The sequence below is a fragment of the Myotis davidii genome, unplaced genomic scaffold (assembly GCF_000327345.1).
Source record: "Myotis davidii unplaced genomic scaffold, ASM32734v1 scaffold606, whole genome shotgun sequence".
In the NCBI taxonomy this organism is placed as follows: domain Eukaryota; kingdom Metazoa; phylum Chordata; class Mammalia; order Chiroptera; family Vespertilionidae; genus Myotis; species Myotis davidii.
This window is the reverse complement of record NW_006298635.1, coordinates 440,342-448,127: the sequence shown is the minus strand read 5'-3', so window position 1 is coordinate 448,127 and position 7,786 is coordinate 440,342.

Sequence of the window (7,786 nt, the reverse complement as noted above, 5' to 3'; positions counted from 1 at the left end):
GAAGGCTGTTGGTAAATCTTCTAACTCAAACTGCTGACCCAGCAATGCCAGCTGCAGTCGATAGCCAGAAAAACAGCCACACCCACGTTACCCTGTGTTCTTGTGAAATCCAGGTAGATATGCAGCTGACAACAGTCAAGAAAGCATGACAGGGCCGAAACCGGTTTGGCTCAGTGGATAGAGCGTCGGCCTGCGGACTGAAAGGTCCCAGGTTCGATTCCGGTCAGGGGCATGTACCTGGGTTGCGGGCACATCCCCAGTGGGGGGTGTGCAGGAGGCAGCTGATCGGTATTTCTGTCTCATCGATGTTTCTGACTCTCTATCTCTCTCCCTTCCTTTCTGTAAAAAATCAATAAAAAATATTAAAAAAAAAAGAAAGCATGACAGGGCAGTCATTCATATAAGGTTTTTTCTTTCCTTCTTTTATTTTCTTTTCAATATGGCCACCGTCTCTTCCTCCCCTCCCCAAACTTGTCAGTTTTCAAGGAAACACACAGCCAACCCGGTTTGATTCTGAACCATAACAATGAAACAGATTGTGGATATAAGCTCCTGATCTCTGCAATAAAAAGGTCTCATCAGGACAAGTCTGAGGACATCTTGCAACGTAAAATAGTAACCCAAACTTAGGTCTGCCTATATTTATTGACATGGTATCAAGGCTGCTGGGTAAAAACACCACTGTGTTGAGCAGTCTTTGCCCACAAGTCCAGTAACTATGGAGCACTGGGAGTGCCCAGGCAACTTCCACTCCTTGAGAGGAGCCCTAAAGGCGCTAGGTGGGCGGGCCTGCTTTCTTGAGCTCTGAGTAGGGAAAAATCCCCGCCTAACAAATGCCTTCTCTGGTCCCTGTAGGGACATTCCCATTGATGTGCAGTTGGTACCCTGGGGAGGAGAGGAGACTTCAGGTGGACTCAACAACTAAAAGCAGAGGCCTTTATGGGCTCTTCAGCTTGGCTCACTCTCTCAAACACCCTAATTACTTCCGTGGGCAAAAACAAATCCGTGCACACATTCAAATTGTCCACTGATATCAAACAGCACATGAAAGGGACCATGAGATTAAAGGGCAAAAATGTGTAAAGTGGGTGCAATGACATTCTGTTGCTTCCTTAGATCAAGATCACATTTTTGGCTTTCACTTGGTAGTTTGCTACCTCGGGACAAGGGATTGTGAGAAAGGATTGATGGATTGATTAGCCAGGTTATTAATAAGTTTTATTGGATATTCAGCAATCCATCACATTCCCTGCGTTCTCTGGTTCCTACCTAAGCTAATTGCTCCATGTTCGTTCTCTCATTTCTATGTAGTTTGGGAAAATACCTTGTGACTGATAACTTACTGTCCAGGGAGTGAGTGCACTGCAGCTGAACAATTTTGATGTCCTGGAGAATTTTATTTGAATGGATTCTATGGGGATTTTGAAATAAGCAAAACCACTAAAGATAATTGGTGAGCGAAAGCCAGCATTAGGAAGCAGGGCTCAGAAGCAGGTACTGCAAATGAATTCCATTTATTTCTAAACCAAGGTCATGCTTTATGCTTGGAAATTGATTTTAAAGGTGGTTGTTGGATATGTGAGAGGAAACCCCTGAGCTTTTAGAAGAATGCCTGATGGCCACAGGGCAGGTTCCCATGTTTTTCTCATGTCCTCTGTGGCTTGTTATTGTGCAGTTTGCACGGCAGTAACAATAATGGGGTAAAATAGCTAAGTGTGTGATAAACACTTTACCTATAATAACTCATTTAATTTCCTTAATAACCTCTAACACAGGTACTGTTATCACCCCAAATGATATATTTTCCTCAAGGTTACAACAATGCTGTTTAGTAAATGTTTCAGCTAGTTTCTGGTATGCTAGCCATTGATAAATCAGATATTTGGGCTCAGGGAGTGGATGGGAGTGCTTCCAGGGAGCCAGGAAGTTGGAACCACAGCAGGAAGCACTGAGTCAAGGTCATTCTACAAGAAAGTTCCCAATTGTCATTCCTTTGCCCCAGAGTTGTACTTGCGTGGGAAGAGAATGTGGCACCAAACACTCTTGGAGTGTTTACAATCCACATTTCACTTCTTTCCTCAAAATCATATTAAGCAGCTACTGAACACAAGGTATTCTTTCTCCAGTCTCATGTCTTCCCTTTCAGTGCTATCAAAGTTAATCTCCTGAACAGCTTGACTTTAATCACCTCTTTATGGCCTGATGGAGAACTTTTCGCTGAAGTAGAAAATCAGGAAAACGCCACTAGTGAAATCTGCGTGTTTGTTTTTAATTTATCTTTTTTTGTCTTATCTGACCATTGAGGTGACTAGAGCGCTCCCCGGTTCCACAGGCTGTAATTTGAAAGACTTCCCAGGAGGATCTTCCTCCTACCCCAGGCATCGGCTTTGAGAGCCAGGGCTGACTCTGTCTCTCTCCATCATACTAGTAGCTCTGCTCTATGATTCTGTGCAAACATGGTGCTCATAACCCTCCTTCGCCAGCCATTCATTCCCAACTTCAAACATGTGTGATGCTTAGCAGTATCCACTGAAAAATAGTATAAACTATGTGTTTCATCACCAAAAAGAATTTATTGAAGAAAAAAAAAAGGTTGCAACCAAATGCATGCAGACATGGCAAGCCTACAGAAGGGAAAAGGAACAGGGAAGGGAAAGTTAGAACCATTGAGCTTTTGTTATTTTTTTTATTACAGTTCACATTCAGTATTCGTCTCTGTTAGTTTCAGATGTACAGCAGAGTGGTTAGAAAATCATGTAATTTATAGAGTGATCCCTGCACTGCTACAGGTACCCACCTGGTCCCATACCTATTTATCTCCATATTGTTGACTATATTCCCTATGCTGTAATCTACATCTCTGTGGTCATTCTGTAGCTATCAAAGTATACTGTTTAATCCCTTCACTGTTTTCATCTAGCCCCTCAACCCCCCTCGGTATCTATGAGTCTATTTCTATTTTGTTTGTTTCTTTTGTTCATTGGATTCCACATATAACTGAAATCATATGGTTTCAGTCTTTCTCTGACTGGCTTATTTCACTTAGCATAATAGCTTTATTATAAACATAGAGTATTTCCCATAGGTTTCTTGTATGTAGGGTTCTCTCAATTACATTGACTTTGAGAGCTTCCCTAGCCCTAGCTCCTCCCATAGACTCTCGGGGCTGGTTATATTTGCTTAGCCTTGCAGTTAGAATTTATCAGTAGCCACACTGCACTTCCAGGAACAGGTGGGATGTCTACTTGATCATTCCAAATCAGCAGAGACCACCCAGTGGTGATGGATTTTAAGAAGCTTCTTCTCAAATATAGAGAAATCAAATTTTATTAAGACTGAAACATGGGGAAAGTGAAACTGATATTTGTTATCCTGTCCAGTCAAAGCAGCAGTTTTTGTAAGAATATCAGATTTCTAGATCCCAGCAAGAGACTGAAATAAGAGTAAGACTGTGAAACTTATCATAATGATCTATCAATAAATAGCAACTTGTCATTAGAAAAAAGATATGGTTCCTTTAGGAGGAGAGATGTTGCTTATTTGAGCAAATAGCACAGGACTTTGAATTTAAATATATTTCCTTCTTACAAAATAAAGTTGGCAGTGGAGCATGCCCCAGGTCAGGGGGCTGCAAATTTACCAGGATCCTGGCATGCTTCTTGCCATCCTTCTGCCAAGGGCTTTAACCTCACTGACACGTATTAAAAGTTATGCTAAATTTATAGGTTGTCCTGCCCTTTGCAAACCTAAGGTAATTCAAGAGTTTCCTTTAAAGATAAAATAAAAAAAAAAAAAAAAAAAAAAAAGAAGGCTTTTGTAACTCTCTGCCCTCAGACTCTTGCTTATTAGAAAAGTAAATAACACAATGACTGTGTTCAAATAACTATAATTTTACTTAATAATGTCTCATTCACCTCACTTCATCTCCTTGCACAGGTATTTTTTCATTCACTTCACTTCAACTCATCACACAGGCATTTTATCATCATCTCACATCATCATAAGAAGGGTGGGTGAGTACAATAAGGTATTTTGAGAGAGAGAAACCACATGCACATAATTTTTATTGTAGTACATTGTTATAATTGTTCCATTTTATGATACTTGGTGTTTAGCTCTTACCGTGACTAATTTATAAATTAAATGTTATTATAGGTATGTATGTATAGGAAAAATATACCTAGGGTTTGGTGTTATACATGGTTTCAGGCATCTACCGTGGGTCTTGGAATGTATCCCCCATGGATAAGGGGGGACTCTTACTGTAAAGGGAACATAGACATTTGATAACTACAATTAAATTATGCATAATTCACTTTACATATTAGGCATTGCTTTGAAACTATGTGTCATGAAGTTAAAAACTAGTAATGGAAATGTTTGGGTCAAAGAAACCATAACAATATACTCTTTATATTTCAAAATGTCATTTTCTCCTTTTATGGGTGCTATCTTCAACTTTGGCCTATTTCTATCTGTTTCACAAACTTAGACTTTCACTCTGGATTTTCTTCTTAGTTTGACTGCTCTGGATAACTTCATGTCCCTCTTTTATTAGCTTCACTCTGAACTGGGTTCTGACATCTTTTTTACATGATTTTATTTTACAAATTCAGGTTGTATTTATATTCATTTGATCTTGATTTGATCCACTTTTCTTTTTTTTTTTAAATATATTTTATTGATTTTTTACAGAGAGGAAGGGAGAGAGATAGAGAGTTAGAAACATCGATGAGAGAGAAACATCGATCAGCTGCCTCCTGCACATGCCCCACTGGGGATGTGCCCGCAACCCAGGTACATGCCCTTGACCGGAATCGAACCTGGGACCCCTCAGTCCGCAGACCGACGCTCTATCCACTGAGCCAAACCGGTTTCGGCAATCCACTTTTCTTAAATCCTCACCTGAGGATATTTTTTTCCATTGGTTTTTAGAGGGAGAAACATCAATGTGACAGAGACACGATTGGTTGTCTCCCTAATGGGGTGGGCTATTAAACCTGCAACCCAGGTACATGCCCTTGACCAGAAATCAAACCCATGATCCTTTGATGCACGGCCAACTCTCTAACCATTGAGATACACCAGCCAGGGCAATTTGAATTACTTTTGGATTCTGAACCTGGAGACGTGCCATGAATAGGTGCGTCTTGGTCAGCCACCAGCTTACTCTTGATTTCCTGATGGCAAAATGTTGCTCACATTCCTTGCCTTCCTTCTTCCATAAATATTGTACTGTACTAATAAAAATATCGAGGCAAAACAATGGGATAATAACTCAGATAGGAAAATTATTAATAATTTTTGCATCATTTTTATAACTCTTTTGTTTCTCCTAAATATCTAAAGGTTTGAATTCAGGTTTTTTGTTTTGTTTTATTATTATTGCCTGCCCATAAATGACATTATTTTTATTCTCCAAAAATATATTTGAACTGTATAACTTTCAGTTATCATGACATAGACCTAAAAGAGATATCTTAAAGAGCAAAGTACACCTCTTCAAAAAATGGGTACCATTTTTAATCATGTAGAGATTTAGAATTATAAAATAAATTTACCCCATTTATTTATGTTATTTCCGTATATGTTATATATTACAATAGCTCAACATAATTACCAAGGTAGCTAAGAATCTTTCAGAAACCAAACCATAACAAAAGGTAACTGACTTATTGATTACCTTTTCTTATATTATTTGCAACTCTGAGATTTTATGTACAATGTGGGGTCTTAGCTCTTGCATAATTTCTCAGAATTCTATTGTGTTATACAGTTTCCCCTTTTCAATGGTATCCTTTTGTAGACCTTTTTATTGTTGAAATGTAGAATTCAAGGAAGATTTCTATTTCAACACCCCAGAGTGAATATGATGTACATGTGAATTTCTGTGTTAGTGTTTGAACAGGAAATCAGTATATATTTCAGTTATTAGTCTCTTTATGAGGGTACAGAAAGGGTGGCTCATCCAGCAGAGAGAGACTGATTACAATTCTCAGACGTTTCCTCCATCCTTAATCCTCTAATCTCTTGCAATCTACTGCTCAAAAATGACAACATTCTCCTGAGAAATAACGCCCCTTTCTAAATGTGTGATGTAGACAGAGACAACCAATACATTTAACAGAGATATCGTGAAAAAAATAAACACTATTCCATCTTGCAGATTTAGAAAGGGCAACCTCACCAAGTAATTACAATTACACTGAGACATCTATTATAATATAAGTAATGCATGGAACCAAGAAACTTAAATAAGTATGCCTGGAGATGGCAGGGATTTCATAGCGGATGTACCATTTTAGCTTTAAAGAAATCAAAGCCTTTATTCCGATAAGAATTTTCTATTTCTAATGTGAATTGTAAAAGTTGTATTTTAGAACTGCTGGGGAGTAACACCTTTGAAAAAAAACAGGAGATATCAGAAAGGGGCAGGGGACCTGTCAGACAGCAATTCACATCTACCAGATCCCTACCAGTGCACTGGTGGCCCTGGAGCTCACCGTGCCTGACACAGGAGTCCTGCAGGGGAAAAAATGCGGAGGCTCTTGTACCACCACCTTGCTCAGTCATTAGCTAGGGGATGCCTTCCAAACAGGATGCCCTTGGCTAACATCACCTCTCAGAGGCATAGATCAGAGGCCGTCCCAGGATAATGTGACCTTGGCTTGAAATCTGAAGCTAACCCAGAAGACCTAACATCTAGATGTTGTCAATTCAGCTGTTCTACCCAGATCTGGGAAGTGAGTCCTTTAAAAAAAAAAAAAAAGATATATATTTTTTCCAGAGAGGAAGGGAAAGAGAGAGAGAGGAACATCAATGATGAGAGAGAATTACTGATGGGCTGCCTCCTGCATCGCCTTACTGGGGCTCAAGCCCACAACCCAGGCATGTGCCCTGACCAGGAATCAAACCGTGAACTCCTGGTTCACAGGTCAGTGCTCAACCACTGAGCTATGCTGGCTGGCGGTGAGTCCTTTCTTGAAGGGGAGTCTGAGTGGTGTGCCTGCATATCTGCGACAGCACTTACATGACAGGAGTGGTTAAAGCGGTCTAATGCAAAATCCACCCATCACTGCAGTTAGTTTGAACCCCAAATATGTCTCTTTGGCATAGAGATTATCTATTTTTAAGAAATAGAAGGCACAGTACAAGGTCTAAAAACTGAGTAGAAATTACCCATTTGTAAGAGACTTTTACATTCATAAAGGAAACCTCCATTTGTAAGAATGTCTTCTCCTCCATACAAGGAAGAAGAAAATGACTAAATCTCAGAATATCTTAGTGAGGGAAACAGCATCAAAAAATCTGCTTTTCCTAATAGCCTCACTTAACAGGTTCCTCCTGCTCCCCAACATCTTCCTTATGTTTTTAGCTGGAGATGGTATTTAAGGTGATGGCCATTTAAGGGAGTTACTAAGTTTTCCTGGATATCTCCCATGTATACAAGAGGTATACATGTCATTAAACTTTCTTTTGTTTTTCTCCTGCTAATCTGTCTTCAATTACAAAAGAGGGAAGTGTGCTAAGCCAGCGCAGCCAAGGGTTCAAAAGCCTGAGTGAGGGCGGTGAAAGGATGAAGAAATGACAGAGGGAGAGAATAAGCTGAGTCTAGGTGGATCTTCCTGTGCCTGGCTGAGGCCACAGAGAGAGATCTAGAGGCAAGCTGAGCCTTTATTTTATAGCCAGAGGTAAACAAGGTAGTGGTCACCATAGTTACAATGTTCTTGTGAGTTTCACTTGTTTTGGCAGCACTTGCGGCATCTCCCTCAGCCCATCACACACC